Here is a 27,815-nt window from a genome sequence, read left to right as displayed (position 1 = left end):
CTTTATGTGTGTGTATGTGTGTATGAAGCTATTGTCATGTGGAATCAAATCTTTGATGAAACAAAATGCTTTGCATTTGTATTCAGTTTTGCATTTTTATGTGTATTAGATTTTGTGACATCTTTGAGGACTAGGTTTGTGAATGATTAAGCTAGGGATGGCACGGGTGCTCAGCTCAGTCTGGGAGTCCAATGGATTCCTGCTGTCCCACTCGTGTCTCCTGGCTGCTTGTGCCAAGCAACTTCCCCCACTCGCACCCCCCTATGCTTGCCAAGCCGCCCCCATGAGCCATCATCAAGCGCCTGACGTTCCTGCAGTCACCATTTTGTGGGGGAAAATGGTGCCTCAGGAACTTCCGTAAATGTGATATTGCGCACGTAGGGCAGTAAAGGCCCCGATCTGCGCAAAATTACAGGCAGTAGAGGGGCTCCATTTACTTACATTCGATTTTCAAAGTGCTCCTTGCAAGCATTGGGGGGCGGATCCCCCCCATGAGTCCATGGGGCAACAGGACCCATGGTGGAGTGGTGTGAAATCCCCACCCCCACCTCCAATTTTTATGAGGAGCACTTTGAAAATCTAATGTAAGTGAGTGGAGCCCCTTTACTGCCTGTAATTTTGCACAGATCGGGGCCTTTATTTCCCTATGTGCTCAATATTGCATTTATGGAAGAACTTCTTCCACAAATTGGTGTGGGGGGGAATCCCCCCCACCATGGGTTCTTGAGGCATCAGAACCCATGGCGGAGGGGTGGGATTCCTCACCCCACCCCCAATTTTCCTGTGGAACACTTTGAAAATCTAATGTAAGTGAATTGGTCTATTCACTTACATTAGATTTTCATGGTGCTCTTTGCAAAAATCAAGGGGTAGGGGGAAATCCCCCCCCACACACCATGGGTTCTTGGGGCAACAGGACCCACAGTGGGGGTGGGTGGGATTCCTCAACCCCACCCCCGATTTTTGGAGGAGCCTTTGAAAATCTAACGTAAGTGGATTGCTTCAAAATTGGGGGGAGGAGGGAACCCCCCCCCGCCAAGGACTGTGGGGGCAAGCCAGTCCCTGGTGTATGTGTGTGGGTGTGGGGATTTTACCCTAAAAAGGGCATTTTCCCCCTGCCCAGCTGAAAGATCCCTCTCACCACCTGCATTTTAAAAGACAAGCAGCTAGAAGGATCCTCTGCCTCGTTGGGGGGAAATGCCTTTTGGGAGAGAAGGTGGTGTGTGGCAGAGGCAAGAGAGGTTGTTTGAGTGGTAGGGACCCCTTTGGGTGTCCCCCCAAGCCCACTCCACTCTGTCCCCACTTTTCATATATATTTTTTAATGTCTTCGTTCTCTTCTTGCTCAAGAACGGAAGGATGACATTAAGAAAATTGCTGCAACCTGATTCTTCTGAGGAAGTGAAGGTGCCAGGCATGGGGAGGGGTCCCCCCCATCCCTCCCCATGCCTGGCACCCTCACTTCCTCAGAAGAAATGGGGCATTTTCCCAGCTCCCCACAGGGATCACTTCTCTCCCTTGCTTTTGAGAGCTGTCAGGTTTTTTAAAGCTCTCAAGAGCAGCACAGGACTGCTTTCAGGGTCCTGGTGAGCACAGAGGCGCGTCAAGCACATCTGGGGGAGCATGAGCAGGGACAGCAGCTTGGGCGAGCACCCAAGGAAGCCGGGCACGGGTGAGTCTGTCCATCCCTAGATTAAGGTCCATAGGTATTTCTCTGGAAGAATGTTTGGTTCCTTGAGAACTGTTTCCAGTGTGGTATATTTAAATTTAGAGAACATATTCATTTTGGTGTCAGTACTTTGCATTGCTAAGACTAAGACTAGAGATCTCTTCAAGAAAATCGGAGATATCAAGGGAACGTTTTGTGGAAAGACGGGCATGATAAAGGACAAAAAAGGCAGGGACCTAACAGAAGCAGATGAGATTAAGAAGAGGTGGCAAGAATACACAGAAGAACTATACAGGAAAGATCTGAATGTCCCTGATAGCCATGATAGTGCGGTCACTGAACTTGAGCCGGACATCCTAGACAGCGAAGTCAAGTGGGTCTTAGGAAGCATTACTAACAACAAAGCTAGCAGAGATGACAATATTCCAGCTGACCTATTTAAGAACCTAAAAGATGATGCTGTGAAAGTGCTGCACTTAATATGCCAACACATTTGGAACACTCAACAGTGGCCACAAGACTGGAAAAGGTCAGTTTACATTCCACTTCCAAAGAAGGGCAACGCCAAAGAGTGTTCAAACTACTGTACAATTGCGCTCATTTCACATGCCAGCAAGGTTATGCTCAAAATCCTACAAGCTAGGCTTCAGCAGCATGTGAACTGAGAACTACCAGAAGTACAAGCTGGGTTTCGAAGAGGCAGAGGAACTAGAGATCAAATCACCAACATTCACTGGATCATGGAGAAAGCAAGAGAATTCCAGAAAAAATGTCTATTTCTGCTTCATTGACTACACTAAAGCCTTTGATTGTGTGGATCACAACAAACAGTGGCAAATTCTGAAAGTGATGGGAGTACCAGACCACCTTACCTGTCTCCTGAGAAACCTGTATGAGGGCCAAGAAGCAACAGTAAGAACCAGACATGGAACAACCGATTGGTTCCAAATTGGGAAAGGAGTACGACAAGGCTGCATATTGTCACCCTGCTTATTTAATTTATATGCAGAATACATCATGAGAAATGCCGGGTTGGATGAATCACAGGTGGAATTAAGATTGCCGGGAGAATTATCAACAACCTCAGATACGCAGATGATACCACCCTAATGGCAGAAAGCGAAGAGGATCTCAAGAGCCTCTTGTTGAGGGTGAAAGAGGAGAGTGCAAAAGCTGGTTTGAAACTCAACGTTAACAAAACTCAGATCATGGCATCTGGCCCCATCACTTCCTGGCATACAGAAGGGGAAGAAATGGAAGCAGTGACAGATTTTATTTTCTTGGGCTCCAAGATCACTGCAGACAGTGACTGTAGCCATGGAATTAAAAGACACTTGCTCCTTGGGAGGAAAGCTATGGCAAACCTAGACAGCATAGTAAGAAGCAGAGACATCACCTTGCTGACAAAGGTCCGTATAATCAAAGCTATGGTTTTCCTAGTAGTAACGTATGGCTGTGAGAGCTGGACTATAAGGAAGGCTGAGCGCCGAAGAATTGATGCTTTCGAACTGTGGTGCGGAGAAGACTCTTACGAGTCCCCTGAACTGCAAGGAGGTAAAATCAGTCAATCCTAAAGGAAATCAACCCTGAGTGCTCATTGGAAGGACAGATCCTGAAACTGAAGCTCAAATATTTTGGCCGCCTAATGCGAAGAGAAAACTGTCTGGAAAAGACCCTGATGCTGGGAAAGACTGAAGGCAAAAGGAGAAGGGGACGGCAGAGGATGAGATGGCTAGATAGTATCACCAATGTAATGAATATGAACTTGAGCACACTCCGGGAGAGAGCGGAGGACAGGAAGGCCTGGCGTGCTATGGTCCATGGGGTCACAAAGAGTAGGACACTACTTAACAACTGAACAACAACAACACTTTGCATTGCTGTGACCAAGATCTTGATTTACAGAAGTACAAGTATTTTCATGCAAATAAAAAAAGTTTAAGGAATGGTTACAGTGAAAAACAGTGCAGTCATTGCTTAGAAGAGTAGAGTAGTTTGGGGAAGTCATGAATGGGAGCACACATCCTTCAAAACTGGAAAACAGCGGCCTTCAATTCCAATCAGCCCCAGTCAACATAGCCAATGATCAGGAATCCTGGAAGTTGTCGACCAAAACATCTGGAGGGCACCAGGTAAGGAAAGCTGGAATTCAGCATTGCTCTGGTATTACAGTGGTGTCCTTTCAATACCTTATCATTGTGTTCCATTCTCTGGGCATTCCTGAGGCTTGGGAGCATGTCTGTGGTTTGCTAGTCAACTGCAATGTTCTTGTTTCTCCTTCCAAAAGAAAAAGCCACTGATTGGGGCTGGAGCGTTGTATCAACAAGCAATCAAACCTTAAAATAAGCTGAGAGGCAGAGTTATGGTTCCCCAGTCTTTGGCTAGGGTTTAGTGTAAAGGTTGACTATATTTTTTATTTAAATTTGGTGTAAAAAATGTTTCCTGATCTATGAAATGGGTCAGAGTTGATTTAATGTTGATAGTCAAAATAGTGTAAAAAAAGTGTAATATGTAACAGTGAGAGGTGTGGATTACCATTCTCAAACAAACCACTTTCTTTGGAATCATTCCATTTGTGTCAGGAATTCTTTCTGAATTAGTGGTTTGTGGTCTGCAGCTATAATTTTAAAACTAGAAGGAGAAGCTGTGCATTCAAAGCAATGGAAGATGTGGCATTCTGAAAAATCTGCATTGGCATGTGTTTCCACATCACAAATATTTTCTTCCTGTATTGCCATAAGCCATCTTAGCTAGGTTCCACTGACTTAAACCTGACTGTCTCTAAAAGTTGAATTTTGTCTTAATATTTTGGTTACATCTCTTTGTTAGTTCATTGTAATAGAAAACATGGACTTAAAAACAGGGATGGGCAGAAGGTAGATCTCTGGGTGATTTGCAGTAGGTCAGCAAGGATTTTCAACTCCCCATTGTTTACCAGTAGCAATTTTGGGGTCTAAATTAGACTGTTCCAATCTGTAGTAGCTTGGATGTAAGTTTGTATTTGTGTGTACTGGCCATCTCGGTGCTATGGCTGATGGGGTGTAGTGGATCATTGATCTGATCCCCTGAAACTCAGATGACCTTGTAATATTGTAAGTGGGTATATTGTGCTTGCCACAGGGCAGTGGGGAATTGATTGTCCAAGATACTCAGAGTCCACTCCTCGGTAGCCCTCAGCTCATGCCCTCCAGATGTCTTGGCCACAACTCTCTTGGGGAAGGCTGTGCTAGGGGATTCCCAATTAGTCCTTTGAGCTGTCAGTTTCCTCCAACAGCTAGAGCCGCCTGTCAGCCAAGTTCTGTACCTGCAACAGCACAGCAAAATCAGTTGCTCAGCAAAGAATGTCTAAGTTGCTGTCAGGGCTGATTAAAACACAGTCACACAATGAAAAACATAGCAAATACCCACCCCCCAAGGGGGAAGGGAATCCCTTTTAAAAACACCCCAGACTTTAAAGACTCCCCTTGTATTTTAAAGGCTACCCTGGCACTTTATAGTGTGCACAAGCTCTGCCTTGGACACTTTCTTATATTTTATCAATAAAATATCATGCATCCACACCATCAACAATGAAGTACTTAAATTTATGTGGCTTTGGTGCTGTCAATTTAGCATACTTCTAAAACTGTTTTTTATTATAACTCCCTAAGCTCTACACCTGACCTTCTGACGTTTTGCAGGTTTCTTACCTCAGGACACCTCTATAATGTTTGTCATTGTCATGCAAATTCCCTCCCAAAGAAATGGGGATGAGAGAAAGGGAAGCAAATCTCTCCCAGACTTTAAAAAATTCCCTTGCGCAAAAACAACTGCACCTATCCTTTTGAAATTAGGTTACAATTAGGGGAACCTCTACGATGTAAGTTACTTTCATACAATGTTGCTCACAGGAAACACATGGAGGATAAGCAAATCAGCCCCTGGAGCAGGAGGAGGCAGACATAGGGATGTTGGAGGAATCTGTCCGGGGGAGGGGTGGAGCTCGCCAAGCTTTCAGCAGCTTGGTGCTGGACTTCAGCTTGTTTCCCCACAAGCTGGCCCGATTCAATCTCCATAGAGTCAGGAGAGTTTGCAGATTTTCCATTTTTAAAAAAAAAATGTGTAAAAAGCTTGCGCAAATTGCAACCAACATTTGCCAATTTACACAAATTTTGGCTGTAATTTGCGTAAATTTCTTTTTATGCATTAAAAAAACCCTGGAAAAGTTCCTGGCTTTTGGGAAAAGCTGCATGGCTCAGCTAACAAATGCGAACCAAGTTGGGTGCTCAACGGGAGTCTGTTGAGCCCCCAAAGGGCAGGATTTTCACTGTGACAGGCATCCTTAGGTAGACATGCTAGCAGCAAGTAGCTTCTGTGTGGTGGCAATGGTTGTAGCAAGCTACCTGCACGCACAACACTTACCCAGGCCAGCTGCTTGACCCAACTGATGGGGCTTAGCCCTGCACCAGCAGCCCTGACCACTTGCTGAGCTTAGTGGAACAGCAGCTTGCCATGGGAGCAGTCAGTGCTTCAGAAAAAGGGGCCATAGCTCAGCAGTCAATTCATTTAAAGGGCTATACCTCAGTGGGGGAGCTCATGCTTGTCATGCAGAAGGTGCCAGGTTCAGTCTCTGGCATCTCCAGTTAAAAGGATAAGGTAGCAAGTGGGAAAGATGCTTTTCCTGAGATCCTGGAGAACTGCTGCCTGTCAGAGCAGACAGTATTGAGTGTGATTGACAACTAGTCTGACGTGATATAAGGCACCATCTTGTGTTCCAGACTTGATAACAAAGTATGGTTATTGAAGCTGAAGAATCAAGGGAGGGAATCAAAACTTGTGAAAGGGGAGGTGGAAGGAGGAGCTTAGAGGTAGGAGCATATGAGCCTGGGATTCAGCTGTGATAGCCAAATGTGTGAACAGGACTACATGCGTTTGTTCACATGTATGCAGAAATGTAACCTCTAACTTGACTCTTACACGATCAGCTTTTCATAATTGAGCATGCAGCTAGGAAGAAGCATGGTTTGCTCTTCCCAGTTCTGCCTGATTCTTCTGCCTGGTGCATTGACTCACATTTGCCATCTGTAAAGCGATGAAAGTAATACCACTTAAGATTCTTTAACAGTCAGAGTTCTACAGTTATTTAAATAGCTCATAGCTCCTAATCTACATGACAAAGCACAGGAGTAGACTTCTATAGACTGGCACTTCTTGTGCAGAGATTAGAGGTGTTAAAAAATAACCTCTCTTTGGATGTAGTTAACAACTGGAATTCATTAGGGGCTTGTAAACTCTGAACAGCCATTCTGTTGCTGCCTTGCCAGAGCAATCAGTGAGGAGGTGGCAGAAAAGCTGGCTGAGATGAAGCACAGCCCACTGACTTCTTGGTCTCTGGATGATTTTGGTTCTCCTGGAAGAGGGGAACAAAAAGAACAGCACAGCAAGTAGCTTGCAGTGACGTTTATAAAGCTAAAAACCCACTTGCTCTATTTCCCCCCATTATTAAAAGTTGATACTTTTAATAATGGAGGCCCATCACCAAGCATTTCCCATTCAGATTTTGCTTAGTTTGCATGTTTTTTTAGGGAAAAAAATCAATTATTGCAAAAACATCCCCTTTTTAAACAGGAAGCACAAGCTCATGTTGGGAACCTCTGGTATTAAAAATGACTCTTGAAGCCAGTCCAAGTTGTTCTGCATTTTCTGTATGGGTGTTGACTTATATCAGAAAACCACTATACCATTTGGCAAAATTTTCCCTGTTTGCTGAACAGCCCCAAGGCTGGAAAGTGATGTTGTAGACATGGTTTTGAAAGGTGTTACCGGATCTGTTATGGCCTGTTGGTTGAGAACACTTGTGGTTTGCAGAGCTTCATTTTTTAATTCAGTTTCTAGAGCCAAACTACAGGTTATGCTGATCGCATAGTGTGTAGCTAAGGCTTGTCTCGTTTTTAACTCTAGTGTAGTGTCTACGGTCCTGATTCAGATTATCATGTTCTCAAAACTGGATATGTGTGGACCAAATTCAGATTGAGGCCACCATTTCTTCCCCGAATCTCCTCCCGCAATTGGGGGGATTACAAAAAGCAGGTGGGGGAGAAGCCTCCACTGCAGTCAGGAAAAGGAAGATTTAATCCTCACTTCCTGGAGCATGGTGGTCCCACTCTGAATCAGGGCCATGCATGTTTACACTAGAGTAAAAAGAGAGACAAGCCTTAGCTACTCACTACACGATTAGCACAACCTATACTTTGGCTCAGAATTGCATTCTGCCAGATTGCCTAGTTGTTCCATGTCTGCCCATGATTAACCACTTGCTTCTGAAAACACAATAGAAAACCAGAAACTGTGAAAGTTTCCAAAGTATCAAAGTTAGTGTGGTGCCATTTTGACTAGAATAATTTAACCCCATATTCATAGTTGACTTTTAGAAGAGTGTGGAAATCTGTTTTATACCCAAACCCAAAGCATGCATGACTCTAAAGACATACAGTCAGGGCCAGAAATATTGAAACAAGGATAACTGTTTTGGCAGTTGGCCTCTGTACATCACCACATTGAAGTTGAAAGGAAACACACCCAGATAGGAGCGAAGTCAGGACTTTCAGCTGTAATTCAAGGGGTTTGACAAAAGTGGGGCACTAACCATTCAGGAAGGAGAGCCAGTGGCATACACCCCCCCCCACATCGTTGGTGGCTCATAAGTAATGGAACCAATGGCTGACAAGCAGCTGCATGGCCAGGTGTGGCCTGTTTCCTGGGTACCCCATGACCAATCAAGCAGATAAAGGCCTGGAGGTGGTTCTGAGTGTTACATTTGCATTTGGTAGCTGTTCACTGGAACTCCCAGCATGAGGTCCAAAGAGGTGTCCATGTGAGTGAAGGAGGCCATCCTTAGGCTGAGGAAACAAAATAGACCCATCAGTGAGATAGCAAAAACAGTGGGAGTGGCCAACACAACAGTTTGGAACATCCTGAAAAACAAGGAATTAACTGGCAAGCTCAGCAAAAGTCCTGGAAGACTATGGAAGACAACTAAAGTGGATGACTGCAGAATTCTGCTCATGGTGAAGAGAAACCCTTTCACAACATCTAGCCAGGTCAAGAACACTCTTGAGGAGGTAGGCATGTCATTGTCAACATCTACAGTCAAGCGACAGCTTTATGAATGTAAATACAGAGGCTTCACAACAAGGTACAAACCACTGGTAACGCTCAAGAACGGAAAGGCCAGATTAGCCTTAGCAAGCAAACACCTAAAAAAGCCTGCCCAGTTCTGGAATAAGATTCTTTGGACTGATGAAACCAAGATTAACTTGTACCAGAATGATGGGAAGAGAAAAGTATGGAGAAGGAAAGGAACAGCTCATGATCCAAAGCATACCACATCATCTGTCAAACATGGTGGAGGCAGTATTATGGCATGGGCATGTATGGCTGCCAATGGAACCGGGTCACTGGTGTTTATTGATGACCTGACTGCTGATCAAAGAAGCAGGATGAATTCTGAAGTGTATAGGGCTATACTTTCTGCTCAGATTCAGCCGAATGCTGCCAAACTGATAGGACGCTGCTTCATATTGCAGATGGATCATGACCCAAAACATACAGCAAAAGCTACCCAAGAGTTTCTGAAGGCAAAGAAGTGGGATGTTCTTCAATGGCCAAGTTAGTCACCTGATCTCAACCCAATAGAGCATGCTTTTCACTTCCTGAAGACAAGACTGAAGGCAGAAAGACCCACAAACAAGCAGCAGCTGAAGGCAGCTGCAGTAAAGGCCTGGCAAAGCATCTCGAGGGAGGAAACTCAGCATTTGGTCATGTCCATGGGTTCCAGACTTCAGGCAGTCATTGACTGCAAAGGATTTTCATCCAGGTATTAAAGGTGAGCCTTAAGTTTGAAATGATGTTGGTTTGTTCCATTACTTCTGAGCCACCAACGATGGGTGTGTGTGTATGCCACAGGGTGTCCTTCCTGAATGGTTAGTGCCCCACTTTTGTCACACCCCTTGAATTACAGCTGAAAGTCCTGACTTCGCTCCCATCTGGGTATGTTTCCTTTCAACTTCAATGTGGTGGTATACAGAGGCCAACTGCCAAAACAGTTATCCTTGTTCCAATATTTCTGGCCCTGACTGTATCTAGCTTTCTTTCTTTTTTACTTTATATTAAGCGCAGGGCCCACAATCCAGATCATTACCCTAGCTCGAGGTTTAGGGGCTCTTTAACCCTTCCCAATCTGAATCCCCTCTGCCCTGCAATTTACATTGCCGAATAGTGATCTATTAAAGCAAGTGGCTCATTATTTGCAAATAAATATTGCAGGTATTCCTCCCCCAATCCAAATAGCGGACCACTGCAGGGTAGGAAAGGGTTAATACCCCACTGCTTTCCATGCTGGGATTTCAGTCCAGATTGCGGGGCCCTGAACTTACTATAGAGTTAAAAAAAGAAAGTTATAGCTCCTAAGTATATCTAGCAGTAATGTGTGGTTTGCCCTTCAGTGATGGTGAAAGCCATCAAAGTTTGATTCCCCCACCCCTCCTTGTTTCCTCCCACATGTCTGGACAGCTGGTTGGCCACTGTGTGAACAGAATGCTGGACTAGATGGACCCTTGGCCTGATCTAGCATGTCTCTTCTTATGTTCTTAAGTCACTTGTCTCTGTGTTGCATTCCATATACGTTTTCTTTCTTTTTTGAAATCATTGAAGTTGAAAGTATTACACTCAACTCAGATGCTGAGGCCTTGTGCTCTGTTCACTGCAGACTTGAGATGATTATATCAAGCACATGATTAGACAAGACACACAATTGAGTTGCTGTTCTCGGTCCCTCATTTTATAACTTTCCTCATGTGAAACCTAATCTTTGGTTTAAACTAACATCTGTTAATCAACAACTGCAAGTATCTGTATGCATTTTTGTTCTATATTGTTCTAGAATATATTATGTTATATTTTCTGTTAGTATAGTGAGTTTTGCTTTCAAGTACCTGGTCCAGGTAAACAAAAGATAATTATTCTATCAAATTGCCTTGAAAATCCATTTATTCTTCCTTCTGAGATTTACCATCTCAATTCTTTGCCACCTATTGGAGGTCAAGCATTTTTTACACTGTTCATCCTAGCAAACATTTTTAAAAGTCCATGGTCTATTATGGAAAACAGAATTATTGACATGTACTGGGCACAGTTCTTCATTGAAAAGCTAGAATCATAAGATGTGACTATTTATTTACTACATTTCTATTTCATCCAATAGCCAATGTTCTTTGGGCAGATTAAATGCCTAAAATAAACTGTCTTGATTTGAACACACACTTTCAAAGGGTAGCAGCTAGTTCTTGAGTTGTGCATTGAGTCAGTCATTGTATGGAATGCTACATGGTTAGTACAATAAGCATGTCTGTGTTGTGCAGGATTTGTTTGCTTACCTACCTCTTTGGGGGATTTGTATGCTGCCCTTCATCAATGGATCCTAGGGCAGTTTTCATTATATAAAACAATAACATCATAATAATATAAATATAACTAATATAACAAAAACATTAAAACAACATGAAAAGATCAGAGCACAGGAATGACTTTTTCAAAAACAAACACTTAAAACATGTTTACCACTCAAAAGGCCTGGGGGAAAAAACAAAGCTTTTTTGCCTGGTAACTAACAGCTAGCACAGTAGGGTGTCCAATGATCTTCCTTGGGGAGATGATTGCATTGATGATGGCCCCACAGCCAAAAACACCCACCCCTCCCTCCCAAACTGTGGCAAATTCTTAAAGTGATGGGAGTACCAGACCACCTTACCTGTCTCCTGAGAAACCTGTACGAGGGTCAAGAAGCAACAGTAAGAACCAGACATGAAACAACTGAGTGGTTCCAAATTGGGAAAGGAGTACGACAAGGCTGCATATTGTCACCCTGCTTATTTAACTTATCTGCAGAGTACATCATGAGAAACGCTGGGTTGGATGAATCACAGGTCGGAATTAAGATTGCCGGGAGAATTATCAACAACCTCCAATATGCAGATGATACCACCCTAATGGCAGAAAGTGAAGAGGATCTCAAGAGCCTCTTGTTGAGGGTGAAAGAGGAGAGTGCAAAAGCTGGTTTGAAACTCAACATTAAAAAAACGAAGATCATGGCATCTGGCCCCATCACTTCCTGGCATATAGAAGGGGAAGAAATGGAAGCTGTGACAGATTTTACTTTCTTGGGCTCCAAGATCACCGCAGACGGTGACTGTAGTGTAGTCATGAAATTAAAAGACGCTTGCTCCTTGGGAGGAAAGCTATGGCAAACCTAGACAGCATAGTAAGAAGCAGAGACATCACCTTGCCAACAAAGGTCCGTCTAATCAAAGCTATGGTTTTCCCAGTAGTAATGTATGGCTGTGAAAGCTGGACTATAAGGAAGGCTGAGCGCCGAAGAATTGATGCTTTCGAACTGTGGTGCTGGAGAAGACTCTTACGAGTCCCCTGGACTGCAAGGAGGTCAAATCAGTCCATCCTAAAGGAAATCAACCCTGAGTGCTCATTTGAAGGACAGATACTGAAGCTGAAGCTCAAATATTTTGGCCACCTAATGCGAAGAGAAAACTCTCTGGAAAAGACCCTGATGCTGGGAAAGACTGAAGGCCAAAGGAGAAGGGGACGGTAGAGGATGAGATGGCTAGATAGCATCACCGATGCAATGAATATGAACTTGAGCACGCACCGGGAGGGAGCGCAGGACAGGAAGGCCTGGCGTGTTATGGTCCATGGGGTCACGAAGAGTCGGACACGACTGAACGACTGAACAACAACAATCAGGGACTCGATAAGACAACTGGTTTTAGGTTCTTTCCATGAGTGCAAATATGGAGGAGGGGTGTCGACCATGAGGACAGCCACTTTATATGGCCAGTGACTCCTTTCCATAGTGTGTTGTAAATACTGAAATAGTGACATTTGCACAAAGCTTTTGTTACAATGTGGAAAGTAGTTTTTTAAAATTTATTTAAAGGAACATTTCTTTGACCAGAAAATTCATCTTTCCACTGTAGGAAATAATATGGACATGAATTACAATAATCTATGTGTTTCTGATGTTAACTAATATTAGTTAATTAGTTAGCTAATATTGTAGTTTAAGTTTTCAAAATGATCACATAGCTTTAAAGAATAGCACAAAATTTATACCTTTTTTTTACTTCTGCAATTTCAGAAGATAGATTTAGCAAAACAACAAGTTATCTGCCCTGTCTTTTTAGATTAATGTGCCATACTGCATGCAGTATATATTTTCTGTGCACTACTTCATGTTTTTCATGGCACGCTACTCAGTGTGTGCACCAGAAATTTCTGCAATAACATCCTGTCTGGATAGCAAAGGACTCTTCTTCACTTGCAGTGTGGTACTTAAGGAGAATACATGGAGCACTGACAAACAGCTACCAGAGCCTGTTGTAAACACTCCATTCATTTCAAAGGGGTAGTGCAAGACACATTCCTAGCAGGTTATGCCCAGTAAGCTACCTTAAGTAGTAATTTTATAGTGTGTTTCTGTTTGCACTGTTAGAAGAGGAGGTGGAAGAAACTCATGAGCCATGTGTCCTATACAGTATTTATTTTCCCCTTACATCTGCTACAGATAATTTCTCAAGAAGTTTATCATGATGATATAGATTTGCAGCCTTATAAACAGCACATGAAATGTGTAAGGAATTAATAAATACTTCTTAGTGCCTATGGACTAACTGAGTTTGTTTTTTTCTCTGTGAGTTCGTTGTGTGCAGCAGCGATGGGTCCTCCTTATTTTTGTGACAAGATTTGGAACAGATGTACAGATGAAATGTAAGAGCCCTGTTGGATGAGACCAAAGGTCCATTTAGTCCAGCATCCTGTTTCCCACAGTGGACAACCTGGTACCTTTGGAAAGCCCACAAGCACAACATGGAGGCAATAGCTCTATCCTGCTGTCGTTCCTCAACAACCAGCATTTAGTGGCACGCTGCCTCTGAACTTAGCCATCATGGCTAATAGCTATTGATGGATTTTTCCCCCCCTCCATAATGATTTTGAATTCTTTGGAAGGTACAATTAATGATTATTTTACTTTGTTTATACTTGGTACCGCCTGATGAGAGCTTGCGTGTACTTGCCAATTAAACTTAACATTAATTGTTAACATGCCTGGCGCTATTATTAGGCAGAGTGAGGCAGCAGGCTCAGGTAGCAGATGCTGGGGGCAGCGGAGGGATGTTTGAGGACAGAGTAATGTGTGCCAAGTAACCTTCCCTGCTGCCCTCAGTTGCAGTGGAGGATGTTGTCCTGTCAACAGTGTTGAAGTAAGATTCAGCTGGAAGTCTGCTCAGCTTCTGTACATAGAATGGGAGGAGGCACCATCTTGTAATTTGCCTCAGGCTGCAAAATGTCTTGAGCTGGTCCTGACAGTAAATGCTTGGTAAAATGTATAAATATCTCATTAATGCACAGTGGGGAAAGGGGGGATCTCCTTATCTTCAGTGGTTCCAATCTAGGGAAATATATCTAAAACTAAATTTCAAAATGCTGGATCACTTGCTAGTTAGGTGGTTTGATTCATGCCAGAAAGTGGTTTTATCCTTCTTTCATTGTACAGGCTGCATTCCACTCTTTCAAATTGAACACAGGTACTTGAAACACTTCATGCAATTTTTAGTGCTATGTTTAATTGGCTGCATATGTCTTTCCTTGCTAAATGCCCACTGGCCTTCATGCGCTATTCAGCACACAACGAGAACAATTTCAAAAATTACTTGCACTGGATATTTAGTCCACCTGCAATTTAAACTCTTGTTTCTTGAGGTGGGTGAGTTTATGAGCCCAATTGTTACATTTATTGATTGGGCACCACCTCACATTCTCTGCTAAATCACAGTAACACAGAAATGTATGGTGACTGTATTCCTTGTGGTGGTATGCAATAATGGGGAACCTACCACCACAAGCATATTATGAAATCCCATTTTTCTTCTTTTGCCTTTTTATCTTTCTAATACCTACAATAGGGAGTCAACCATGTGCAGGGCCTTGTGTTTTCAAGATGCACTTGATGATGTTCAAGTTATTATCCTCGTTTTTTACTATGTAGAAGGGAGACAACTTGGCTTCTGCCCACAAAGATCATGCTCCAACAACAATCTCTAAGCTTGTTTACAGCCTGAACCTTTGAATGTTTACTCCGAAGTACGTCCTACTGGGTTCAGTGGGAGACTCTTTAGTATACATAGGATTGCAACTGTGATCTAGTAGTACAGAGCTCATTAATACTGTAATCTTCCTTACTATTTTGTTTCATTGCCTAAATTGTTTTTAGAAGACTTCCTGATGCCATCAAAATCCTTCTCTTTTCACTTTCAGCACATTGCTTCTATTTAGATTTGCCAAACCACCACAGTTAGTAGAATCTTGGGAAAGCCACGTCCTCCCGCAATCCTGCATAGCACAGTTGTCAACAGTAAACCATCTCTTGGCTTCCATCTGTTGCCATCTTCCTTCCAGCAACATATGGAGATGTGATAGTAGGAGTAGGAGGATTAGGGAAGGGGCTAATGAGTACAGTGTTAGGGAACGGTGAAAGCAGCCACAGGAGCAACTGTCTGCCCAGAGCTCATGGGTGTGTTAGCCATTATTGCTGTGCAGAACTAAAACATCAGGAAATAGTATTTTATAATTTAGATGTTCCAAATGCAACTTCAAGTGTGATCATTGGGTCACATTTCTTCAGCATTGATGTGACACTCCAAATAGCCCTACAGTATTGATAAGACATTTTCCCAAGGTGATAACTTCAGATAATGGTTCAGCATTTTATTTTTTGTTGCCCAGTAATGACATTTACATTTGGCTGAAAGATAGTGGGTGGTAGAGATTACTTCTAATTAATGTATTACTTAAACTTAGAAAGGATGCCCATAACATTTTATGAGATCCATTAACTTTTCTATTTTAACCACCTCCTGCAATTAAGTTGTGTGTTTGTGCAATTAAATATTGTACCATTTGACTAATAAAAAACACCACTTAATTACATTAAATTGGGAAAATGTGTTACTTCTGCTAACATTATTAATATTGAGAAAACATCGAGAAAGATTTTGTTGTTGTTTAGTGTTATATGATATATAATTAAGGTTGGTGTGTTACGCATCAGTGAGCCTCTCCTGGCTATATTTGCTGAGGACATCCCTAATGAGTTTCTGTATGGAATGATTAACATTATGAATGCACATTACTTTTTAATTAATGTATTCCCACATCCAAAATAAATGTTCCATGTAGCTTCAAGTGTAAAACGTCATGGTTTGTTGGACAGTTTACAGAATACCTTACCTCATAATACAAACACCTCAGGACAGTTAGAATTGAGAGATCTTTTTCATTTGTGTGTATGTGAAAATAGTTGAGGAACAGAGTGGCAGACCACCATTGGCTGATGGCTAGCAAGGCAGCATGTGGACTAGGGCATTGAGATGAGAGCAGGTTGGAGAAGGAAAATGGGACTGCTTTTAATATAGTGATTTAGAGTAATTGCCAAAACTAAGAATGAAACTCCCTAGAAATATCAGCTAATATAAAATTAAACACCAGACTTGAGACCTGAGTATCTGAAGGACTACTTTCTTTCACATGATTAATGCTTCATTGGAGGCTTTCTGTTTTCTGGAGAGGCTTGCAGCTACAAACCTGAAAGCCAGCTGGCCACACACAGCAGCTTGCAAGGACCGCAAGGAAGCTGTTGCTTCCACGATGGTCTAGCTCAGATAAAGAGTTTCATAGAATCATAGAATAGAGGGCTGGAAGGGGCCTACAAGGCCATCAGGTCCAACCCCCTGCTCGATGCAGGAATACAAGTCAGAGCATCCCTGACAGATGGCTGTCCAGCCTCATCTTGAATGCCTCCAGTGTGGGAGAGCCCACTACCTCCCTAAGTAATTGGTTCCATTGTTGTATTGCTCTCACAGTCAGGACGTTTTTCCTGATGTTCAGCCGGAATCTGGCTTCCTGTAACTTGAGCCCATTATTCCGTGTCCTGCATTCTTGGATGATTGAGAAGAGATCCTGGCCTTCTTCTCTGTGACAACCTTTCAAGTATTTGAAGAGCACTATCATATCTCCCCTCAGTCTTCTGTTCTCAAGGCGAAACATGCCCAGTTCTTTCAGTCTCTCTTAGGGCTTTGTTTCCAGTCCCCTGATCATCTTTGTTGTCCTCCTCTGAACCCTCTCCAGTTTGTCTGCATCCTTCTTAAAACGTGGCGCCCAGAACTGGACACAGTATTCCAGATGAGGCCTAACCAGTGCTGAGTACTTCCTGGGATTTGGAAGCTATGCTTCTATTAATGCAGCCCAAAAGAGCATTTGCCTTTTTTGCAGCCACATCACATTGTTGGCTCATATTCAGCTTGTGATCTGCAACAATTCCAAGATCCTTTTCGCTTGTAGTGTTGTTGAGCCATGTATTCCCCATATTGTAACTGTGCATTTGGTTTTTTCCTAGGTGCAGAACTTGGCATTTATCCCTATTAAATGTTATTCTGTTGTTTTCTGCCCAGAGCTCCAGTCTATCAAGATCACTTTGAATTCTGTTTCTGTCTTCCAAAGTATTAGCTATCTTGCCTAGTTCTGTGTCATCTGCAAATTTGATCAGCATTCCCTGCACCTCCTCCTCCAAGTCATTAATAAACATGTTGAAGAGCACTGGGCCCAGGACTGAGGACTGAGCCCTGCAATACCCCGCTCGTTACCTCTCCCCAGTTTGACAAGATCCCATTGATAAGCACTCTTTGAGTCTGATTCTGTAGTCAACTGAGGATCCACCGGATCATTGTTTCATCTAGCCCACTTTGAGCTAATTTGCTCATCAAGATATCATGGGGCACTTTTTCGAAAGCTTTGCTGAAGTCGAGTTATTATGTCTACAGCATTCCCACAGTCCACAGGGGAGGTGACTTGATCAAAAAATGAAATCAGATTCATCTGGCAGGATTTGTTCTGGAATTAAGATTGCTGGGAGAATTATCAACAACCTCCAATATGCAGACGATACCACCCTAATGGCAGAAAGCGAAGAGGATCTAAAGAGCCTCTTGTTGAGGGTGAAAGAGGAGAGTGCAAAAGCTGGTTTGAAACTCAACATTAAAAAAACTCAGATCATGGCATCTGGCCCCATCACTTCCTGGCATATAGAAGGGGAAGAAATGGAAGCAGTGACAGATTTTACTTTCTTGGGCTCCAAGATCACTGCAGATGGTGACTCTAGCCATGAAATTAAAAGATGCTTGCTCCTTGGGAGGAAAGCTATGGCAAACCTAGATAGCATAGTAAGAAGCAGAGACATCACCTTGCCGACAAAGGTCCGTCTAATCAAAGCTATGGTTTTCTCAGTAGTAATGTATGGCTGTGAGAGCTGGACTATAAGGAAGGCTGAGCGCCGAAGAATTGATGCTTTCGAACTGTGGTACTGGAGAAGACTCTTACGAGTCCCCTGGACTGCAAGGAGGTCAAATCAGTCAATCCTAAAGGAAATCAACCCTGAGTGCTCATTGGAAGGACATATACTGAAGCTGAAGCTCCAATATTTTGGCCACCTAATGCGAAGAGAAAACTCTCTGGAAAAGACCCTGATGCTGGGAAAGACTGAAGGCAAAAGGAGAAGGGGACGGCAGAGGATGAGATGGCTAGATAGTATCACCGATGCAATGAATATGAACTTGAGCACACTCCGGGAGAGAGCGGAGGACAGGAAGGCCTGGCGTGCTATGGTCCATGGGGTCACGAAGAGTTGGACACGACTGAACGACTGAACAGCAACAACAATCCCGGCATGGTTTTCAAGGTGCTTACAGATGGATTGCTTTATAATCTGCGCCAAAATTTTCCCAGGGATTGATGTCAGACTGACTGGTCTGTAGTTCCCAGGTTCTTCCTTTTTACCCTTTTTGAAGATAGGGACAACATTAGCCCTCCTCCAGTCATCTGGCACTTCACTCGTCCTCCATGATTGCTCAAAGATAATAGTGGTTCTGAGAGTTCTTCTGCCAGTTCCTTTATTACTCTAGGATGCAGTTCATCTGGTCCTGGAGATTTGAACTCATTCAAAGTAATTAGGTCTTCCTTGACCATATGCCTATCGATTTCAAGCTGCAATCCTGCCCCTTCAGCCTGTACTTCGCCTTTGCCAGGGGGGTCATAGACCCACTTTTGGGAGAAGACTGAGCCAAAGTAGGAATTGAGCACCTCTGCCTTTTCTTTGTCATCTGTTATCATTTTGCCATCCTTATTTAATAGCTGAATCACCATTTCTTTCCTCTGCCTTTTACTATGCACGTATCTGAAGAAAGTCTTTTTGCTGCTTTTAGCATCCCTCGCTAACCTCAGCTCATTCTCAGCGTTAGCCTTCCTGATGCCATCCCTGCAATTCTGTGCTACCTGCCTGTAATCTTCCTTTGTTGCTTGGCCTTCTTTCCACTTCCTATATGTGTCCTTTTTTGTTTTCAGGTCATCTCTAAGCCTTTTGCGAAGCCACATTGGCTTCTTCTGTTGTCTTCCTCCTTTTCTTCTTGTTGGAATTGTGTGTAATTGTGCCTTGAGAATTTCCTTTTTTAAAGCTCCCACCCATCTTGGACTCCTTTTCTCATTAGAGTCACTTGCCATGGGACCTTACTTATCCTTGTTCTGAGTTTATTAAAATCAGCTTTCCTAAAATCCAGGTTATGCGTTTGGCTACACTCTGCTTTTGCTTCCTTTAGGACCAAGAACTCAAGTATAACATGGTCGCTTTCCCCCAGAGTTCCTGTAACTGCTACTTTATCCACTAAGTCATCTCTGTTGGTTAGGATCAAGTCAAGGATAGCCAATCCTCTAGTTCCTTCCTCTACTTTCTGTAGGAGGAAGTTATCCACCACACAAGTCAGGAATTTCCTGGAGGGGCCATGTTTTGCAGAATTTGTCTCCCAACAAATATCGGGGAAATTGAAGTCCCCCATTACTACTACATCATGCTTCCTTGAAAATTGGCTATTTGCTTTTCAAAAGTTTCATCCTCGTCTTCTCCTTGATTGGGTGGCCACCAGACTCCGACCACCAGGTTCCTTTTATTCTTTGCTCCATTTATTTTGATCCAGATGCTCTTGATGGGGCTACCGAGCTCATCCTCCTATATTTCTGTGCAGAGATATGTATTTTTCACATGTAGTGCAACCCCACCTCCCTTTCTGTTCCTATTTATATAGGAGTTGGAGGCCCCACCCTTCCTGGTTTGTAGCCAACCACTGATTCAGGCAGTAATCTGCTGAGGCTCCCACCTCTTCCTGGATAGTCTTACATTCAGCTAGATGGGCACTCTGCTGACAGGCCTGAAACTCCTGCCTGGCTTGCCTCCTTCTCTGTTTCTGTTGTGCTGTGGGTGATGGGGGGGTTTGAGAGCCAGCCGGTAGCCTAGGTAATCAGTGTGGTGACCTCCAGTTCTGCGGCTGAAATGATGGAGTCAGCAGGAATGGAAGATTCCTTAGCATCACCAGCCGGGCTGCAGTTTGCTGCGGGGGGAGAGGGGCATCCTACTTCTCCTCCTTTGAAGAGATCTCGGGTACCAGGTCTGGGCATGGCTGAACTCGGACAGAAGCCTTTGTCCAGGTCCCCTGACATCTGATGTTATGGAATGTCATCCCCAGAGAAGCGTGTCTGGCTTCACCTCTGATGTCTTTTCACCAGGTGAAGACTTTTTAATTATTATTTGCCCAGACATTCCAGCATGCTTTATAACTGGTTTTAGCATCATTTTTATGACTGTGCTAGATTTTATCGATTTTATTATTGTTGCTTCTGTGATTTTAATGTTTTATATGGAGCTATGCTGTGCTTCTTACTGTGTTTTTGTTTTTATCTTATTTTATACATTTAAGTCCTGCTCTTCAACCCCAAAAGGTTCCCAGAGCAGCTAACAAGCCATCAGCAAATAAAACAGCCAAGTAAAATCTGAAACAATTAACACCATTAAAACAACTTGGCAACAAAATATATATGTTAAAAACCAGGGCCGAGCAAGATTAAAACACCTGTTTAAAAAGGAAAATAAAAAGGTCTTCACTTGGTGCCAACAAGACTTTGGAATCAGCGTCAGGCAAGGGTAGTCCTTGGGCATCCGGAGCATATGCAGAGTGTTTTCAAGCTTTAAACAAACCGCGTGTGGACTTGTGATAGAGGTCTGGGAAATTGCTTTCTGAGGGAATCTTGGCATACAAATTTTGCCCACAGCTGGGATATAGTTGGTTGCTACTGTTGAGGAAAAAAGGCATTTCATCTAGGTTCGAAAGGTGTGGGATGTTTTTCTGTCACGGTAGAATGTGACAACTTACTCAGTTAACCCATATGGACAGTTTGAATTGTTTTATTTTTCCATGCATGCACCCTTTGCATGAAGCAATTTTGTTCAGTCCTGCTTGTGGCATGCTTTTATCTGGAACTGTGTGCCACGTTCCATGGGCTTCCAAGCCACACCTGCTCTATGTCCACAGCAATGTCCCTATGTCATCTGTGAAATATTGGAGGCTATGGAAAATAAATAAATAGATGGTTATGTAGCCAAAACAGATATACTGAGAAATGAGAGGGAGGTATGAGTATGATTGCAGAAAACCCAAAATCTGCAGAAGTAGTGGGGGGGAACCCTTTAGGGGAAAAAAACCTTATAGCTCCACTCCTCAAAAATAGGCCAGTGAGAACTGAAAATGCTCAGTGGTCGCTGAATGCTGAGAGTCAGTGCGGGAGATAAATGGAATGGAGTACCTTGAAAGTGCTCCTTATTGTTGTGGGTCCTGCTTGTATTTTATATTGGCTTTCTTGTGAATTCCTGGAATTAAGATGTAAGGTATAAATATTTCAGATAAATAAATACATGTACCAGTCCTTTGCAGACTCAGGACTGGATCCAGGTATGTCCTGGATCCAATCCTGGGCCCTGCTGCATGGCACTTACATTACTGTATGACAAGGGTTGGTGGCCAGTGTTCAGGGTGCAATGGGACCTCTCCACACACACCCTCACATGTAGAGGGATGGTAATGCTCACACTGTGACAGCATTTCCTTTATGAATCCTTTTGCTCTCAGTTTTTTTTTTATAACTTGCATATAAAAGCACGAGAGAAGATTTGGCAAGATGTAGGCCTGAATCCTCATGCCATTATCCAAGGACTTTGATGCTTAAATAACTGGTTGTCAAGATGAAGCTATATTTCCATGTACATGAAGGAAGTTCTATATTTAAAAGTTGAAAAAACAGTATTCAGTTATGGGTAATTTTATTTTCTCTTTTTTAATTTAAGTAACTTTGAAAGTCAGATTTAAAATAAAATCAGAGCATAGCCTGGTTCAGACATAATATGAAACCATAGTGTACCCTTCTCTCCTCCCCCCCTTACACTGCTCCAGTGAGGTGATCAAAAGTATTCATTTCTGCTTATAAACAAACCATTCTGTCTGTTACATCTAAACTCAGGGAACTGTGGTTTCTTTAAAATGTGGTTTGTTAGAACAAGCCAGGATGGTTCAAACAAATCCTGATTTAGTTATAGTTTTTTATTGCTAACTGTTATTTAAATACACTATAGTTCCCTGAGTTTGAACATAACAGGGAACTGTGGTTATTTAAAAGCAGTAACAGAAGGTTCTGATCTCCTTGCAGCCATGCAAGAGAATGGAAGGGAGATCAAGCAAGCCCGAGGCTCATGCTGGCTCATTCACATAGTGAGAACTTATAGTTTATGTCTGAAATAGGACCATGTCTCATTTTGTAGAGATGTGAAGGCCTGAAAAAATTGGGACAAACCAGTTTTTTTCAGGGTTTCTTCTGAAAACTTTTCAATCAGTTTTTTGAACAGTAAAATTGGAAATTCGGAGAAATATTTATCTAAACTCCTATGAATGAGTAAAGTGCTTTTTAAGACAAGTTTTTGTCTCTCAGGATGTGTAGTATAAAGAGAGTGATAATTCATGTGTATACTCGAGAGCAGCCTTCCCCAACCTGGTGCCCTCCAGATGTTTTGGACTACAACTCCCAGCATTTCCAAATATTGGCCATACAGGTATGGAGATGATAGGAGTTGGTCCAAAACATCTAGAGGGCACCAGGTTGGGGAAGGCCGCTCTGGACACACAGCACTCAAATCCAAGATTCATCTCTGCACCTAGGGTGCTGCCATCTTCATAGGAGTAGCATAGAAGGCGTTTTTTGCTTGTTAATTGCAGTTTTCCACCTTCTTGTGATCTTTGATCTAATCTGGAGATAGTGGGTAATATTCAGCTGAGTCAGTCCATTAGCACAAATGACATTGTGCTAGCAGAAACTAGATTCTGAACTATGCACAGGAGAAGCATCCAACTAAAGTTACACTTGCAGAAGCTTGGTTGCGCAAGTGGTTTTGCATAACTCCTGTGCAATGCGTTGTGCAACACATTGTGCAACTCATTGTTCATTCCCATTGTGCAACCAGTTACACAGCTGTTTGCACCTGTTGTGCAATGCATTGTGCAACTGGTTGCGCAACCATAATGGGCAACCAGTTGTGCAACAGAAAGACTCAGCGGGGCTCCGTTAGCGCTATTTAAGTTGACAGAATGTCACCGTTGGATACTGCCCTCTGGAAGCAAGTATCCTGCATTTGCTTTTTGACCAGACCCCTCCTTTGTGGTTGATCTTTTCATCTCTACCCACACACAGTGACACACTATGCAAATGCACCTGGGAGTAAGCTCCCCTAAACAGAATGAGCTTTACTTCTGAGTCAACATGCATAGGACTGCTCTCTAAATTTCATAACTGTGCCACATAGTACAATTGTATATTTATTTATTTATTTATTTATTTATTTAATTTATTAATCGCCCATCTGGCTGGTCACCCAGTATATGGTAAATGAATGATAAATGATGCATTTTATGTTCTTAAAGCAGCAAAATAAGTTTGGTTTTTCATGCAAGGTAAGTTCCATCCCGGGGTGGGGGGTGGCGGACCGTTTCTCCACCAATTTCAGGGGGCCGAATGTGTTGGCATTCGGCCTCCTGGAGATTCGTGGAGAAATTCTCTGACATCCCTAGTTCTGACTGAAACCCAGAGCAGATTCACCTCCCCACTGAGATCAGAACCACCAGCCTCCACTGGTTATACATGCATAGGTTCCCATGCTGAAGTTACAATCAACACATGGCGGCTAGATATGGGCCAGCATCACAATCCTGATTGTCATCTCCCTTTCACGTGTACATTTCTGTTTTCTACCCAGTTTGACTGTTTCTACAGGGCTTTTGTCTCCTTGCCTCCTTGCCTAAGTGTGGTGCAGTAAACTTGTTGTTCACTACCAACTTGAGGTGTGTGCACATATCTTTGTCAGGAGCTCCTTATAACTACAGAAGAACCCATCACAGTTAATCACTAGTAACCTACTTGACAAAAATTTGGGCGGGGCCATGCAACATTATCAATAAACAGAAAACAGGAACACTAGTTTACTCCAGACTCCAGTGCCTTGTGGAATTATAGAATTGGATTTGCAGCATGCTATCAATGCTCTCACTCGAACATCAGTCTGCTAAAACAAGTGGTTGTGGAGCATTTTTTTAAATGCCTGCAATTGGGTTAGACATTGAATTCATACTGCGAAGAATTTTTACTGTCCCACGGGAGGAACAGTCTCATTTATCACAGCAGTCTTGCACTCTCCATTGACTTTATTCTTATATTTAAATGAGTGATTATGATTTTTTGTAGCACAGATGGCTGATATTTAGATCTGTGATTGTCTTTTCTAAAGTAGGAGGTTCTCTGCAACTCTACATGGTGGATATTTACATGGATCCTGATTGTACAAATGGTTCAACGTGTTTCTGATTGCCTGCCAACATGAACATAGTAAAGATTTTGAAGCTTTCCAAATTCACATTTATGTGCCATCAGAATGTTTGTTGATAAGCATTTTCAGAATTGTGCATATGAATATTCAGTACAAGGGGAGCTCAGAATGTTCTCTTGCCCATAATGTAAGTTTGGAGCCAAGCAGCTAATAGGTCCTCTAACAACAAAGGGGAACATGAGAAGCAGCATACAATATTGGATTAGATATGGGGCTCAGAAAAAGGAAATCCTGAACTTATACTGTGTTTTTAATTTCATCTGCAGCTTGTTTCTGGCCACTCATTTTGCTACTGTAGCTGAACCTTTCCTTCCATCCCCCCAACAGCTTTGTTAAAATTAAAAGTTTTTGAATCAGGGTGCATACATATATTTACCTTCCCTTGTAATCCGCTCTGATTCACATCATGTTTGTAACTATGATTATGTAAGAGCATAGCTCTCAGCTGTTTTACATATACTAAATAACAGCAGATGGTTCTAGGTAGCTGGCACTTAATCAGACACATGAAGAGTCGCTAAACAGTGTTAAATGCCAATGTTTCCTAACAATTTATTTTCACTTTTGCACTCTGCCTTTAACACCAGATTTTTCATTAGAAAGAGTTTGGCAAATTGTGACACAGGCCTTTTTCCAGTTTAATTTAAGGCATACATTTATGGATGCAGTAGCATTTGTGCAGAAACTGTTTCCATCACTTCTGCTCTGTTATATTATGTGTCTTTTGGTGTGGGCTGTAAGTAACCCAATTAAAGAAATTTCAGTTGATTAACAAAATGAATTTTAGTCTATTAGATCTGCGTAAATGTGCATATTACTAAACAATAGTTTTGAAGGGGAAAATCTTACTTTATTTTTAGATGATCCGTATATATGTTGCATCAGGTGCCATCTTAGAAAAGGCGTTCTTTCATGTGTGAGAGTGATGGTGGAATGCCTTTTCTGGGATACTGCTAGTATCTGCAGTTGTTATACCTGCTTATAGAGGCTTCAGCAGTTGCACTCACTGTGGCAAGCAGGATGAATGACAAGGTTTAGCACTGGCTGAAAGCCTTATCATACTCACCAGGAGGCTCATAGATTCAGCACCAAACAGTGTCTGAAACCTGTACACTCCCAACTGTTGTTTCTACAGGAAAGTGAAGTGGGGATGGGAAGGCTTTTAGCTGCTGCTCAGCCTTGGAGCTCAGAGCCCCAGCACCACCGACCATTCACTGAAACCCACACTCTCCCTGCAGGAAAGAGAAGTGGGGAGGGGAAGGGTCCTTTAGCTGCTCCTCGCTGTTGGTGCTCCAGCCCTCTTTGCCAAGCAGTAGCTGAACCTGGAATGATCACCTACCTTTCCTACAGCTGGTGGTGATGCTTTTATTGTTGGGTGGAGGCACTTACCTCCAACCAGCAGGTAAGAGGGACCTGGCAACCACAGTTTTGGGCTTGGCTAGAAAAGCCAGCCAAAAATGGCGGATCCCTGTACTTATATTTTTAAAAATGTGTTGCCTGACTAATTGGGATGTCTTTTTAGTTAATTAAAAAGGGTTTTAGTTGTTCAGCTGATTGAGGCTACAATCCTAAACCCACTTATCTGGGAGTAAGCCCCATTGAACTCAGTAGAGTAAACATCTGTTTTTACTAGAGTAAATAGCAGCAGCAGAGGACAGCAGCTTTAAAGACCAGGGAGAAAGGGGCAACTGTAGATTTTATCTGTTCCTTCTCAGCTGCTGTTCTCTTTTATCTCTTTTATATTTTATATTATTTTACACTGTTGTATATTTTATATCCTAACATTTTAATATGTGCCTGGGAGGACTATTGAGCAACTCACGGGGTTGGGGAGGTGCCACTATAACTGTGGTCACAGGCAGGGGGAGGTATGGCGTTGGGAGATTAACAGGCCAGCTGAGGAGATGAGGGGCTAGACACCTTACAGCTGTCCCTTCTTCTGGTTCTTCCCCCAACTTGATGGTTCCTGGCAGCCTTACCAGTCTCCCCTCGGGCCTGGTGGTGCTGCTGCTGAATGCCAGGTCGGCCCAAAATAAAATCTCCCTCATCCATGATTTGATTGTGGATGAGGGGGCTGACCTGGTATGTATTACTGAGACCTGTGTGGGGAACTGGGAGGGGTCACTCTCTCCCAGCTGTGCCCTCCTGGGTACTCAGTGCAGCACCAACACCGACTCGAGGGTCGGGGAGGGGGGTTGCCATGGTCTATAGGAATTCAATCTCCCTCTCTAGGCTTCCTGCTCAATCGAGTGCAGATCTTGAATGTTTGTACCTTGTGTTGGGTAAAAAGGTAAAGGTAAAGGTGTCCCCAACCAGTCGTGTCCGACTCTAGGGTGTGGTGCTGGGTACCCGGGACAGATTAGGGATTCTGTTGGTGTACCGCCCACCCCGCTGCCCATCAGACTCCCTGCCTGAGCTGACGGAAGTGGTCTCGGACTTGGTGTTGAGGACCCCTAGGATGATGGTCCTGGGGGATCTCAACTTCCATGCCAAGGCCACTGTATCCAGGGTGGCTCAGGACTTCATGGCCTCCATGACAACCATGATGGGGCTGTCCCAACATGTCATCAGCCCAACGCATATGAAAGGACACACACTTGATCTGGTTTTCTAGACTGGGCAGGAGGATGGTGATCTGAAAGTGGAGGAATTAACATCTGCCCCTTTGTCATGGTCAGATCACTTCCTGCTGAGGTTTAGACTCCTGGCAGCCTTCCCCCTCTGCAAGGGTGGGGGACCTATTAAAATGGTCTGTCCCCGGAGGCTAATGGATTCTGATGGATTCCAGAGGGCTCTGGGGGATTTTCCTGCTGGTGCTCCTGTCGAAGCCCAAATCGCTCTGTGGAATGCAGAGATGACTCGGGCAGTTGACACGATCGCGCCCAAGCTCCCTCTCCCTCTGAGCAGAGCCCAGCCAGCTCCTTGATATATACCTGAGCTGAGGGCAATGAAACAAGAGGGGAGACGGCTAGAATGCAGGTGGAGGAAAACTCGTGCTGAGTCTGACCGAACACAGGTAAGAGCCCACTATCAAGCCTACTCTGTGGCGGTGAGGGTGGCAAAGAGACGGTTCTTTTCCACCAGCATTGCATCTTCTTAGTTTCGTCCAGCGGAGACTTTCCAAGTGGTTCACAGCCTGTTACATTCTGGGCCAGGGAGAGAGACATGGAACCCTCGGTGGCATGCTGTGATAAGTTTGCAAGGCATTTTGAAGATAAAGTCGCTTAGATTTGACATGA

General features: G+C 43.3%; 1 protein-coding gene across 3 annotated transcripts in view; it reads left to right on the top strand.

Annotated features, from left to right (window-relative positions):
- The window catches only part of INPP4B (inositol polyphosphate-4-phosphatase type II B), a 436,581-nt gene that overhangs the window by 212,692 nt on the left and 196,074 nt on the right, over positions 1 to 27,815 (top strand). The gene's annotated exons all lie outside the window — the stretch shown is intronic.

The sequence above is a fragment of the Heloderma suspectum genome, chromosome 5 (genome assembly GCF_057233095.1).
Source record: "Heloderma suspectum isolate Gila_16-S chromosome 5, 16-S_ref, whole genome shotgun sequence".
Classification (NCBI taxonomy): domain Eukaryota; kingdom Metazoa; phylum Chordata; class Lepidosauria; order Squamata; family Helodermatidae; genus Heloderma; species Heloderma suspectum.
Note: the sequence above shows the minus strand (reverse complement) of the source record. Positions and strands in the feature narration are given on the sequence as shown.